Genomic DNA, 837 nt, shown 5'->3' with positions numbered 1-837 from the left:
ACAAAAGGTGTAGTGCATTTTATCATGTGTCTCAGAAGTCATGCAATGCCACTTTTTGTCCCAGTCTATTCATCAAAATATGTTATTAAGCCTGGTCTGTATTCAAGGTGGGGAGAGATATTAGACTCTAGTTTTTAATCCAAGGACTGTCAAATAATTTGCTGACATATTTTAAAAGCTTTATAGATTGCAGTGTTATTTTAGTCCTCATTTTAATGGAATTGCCCCTAGGGATATATATATATATATATATGTGTATATATATATATATATATATACACATATATATATATATATATTTCTGCTCAACAACAGCAAAGACAAGATTGATAGTCCAGCTTATTACAAGCAAATTAATGAATATGACAATTTTGTATATATAAAGACTTATTTGTATGCCTCATCAAAGAAAAATTGCACCTAAGTAGGTATCAATGCTTAATAAAATTAGTTTAGAAAACTAGCAAAATACTTTAAATAATTTGAAATATAATGATACAAGCAAGTTGTTAAATATGATGTTTTAGTTGTAATTAGTGCTTCCTGGCCCACCATATTCATGCATTCCCCTCTTGCCTTCATTGGCTTTTCTTTGGTCTCTTTCTGCCAATTTTACTGCCAACTTGATAGCACTTATGAATTTATTGAATATTATCAGACTGGAATGTTTTTTCAGTGTAATGGCAAAATTCTTATCTGGACAAAAAACATTTTCTTGCCTCAAAAAAAGATTTAGCGTACTGCTAATTTGATAATGACCTATTTGTGGCGCTAAGGGCTCTTTTACTTACTGTTCTTTTTCAAAAATCCACCCCCTTCATTTAGCAAAGTAAATCT

Source organism: Microcebus murinus, chromosome 15, assembly GCF_040939455.1.
Source record: "Microcebus murinus isolate Inina chromosome 15, M.murinus_Inina_mat1.0, whole genome shotgun sequence".
Classification (NCBI taxonomy): domain Eukaryota; kingdom Metazoa; phylum Chordata; class Mammalia; order Primates; family Cheirogaleidae; genus Microcebus; species Microcebus murinus.
Note: the sequence above shows the minus strand (reverse complement) of the source record.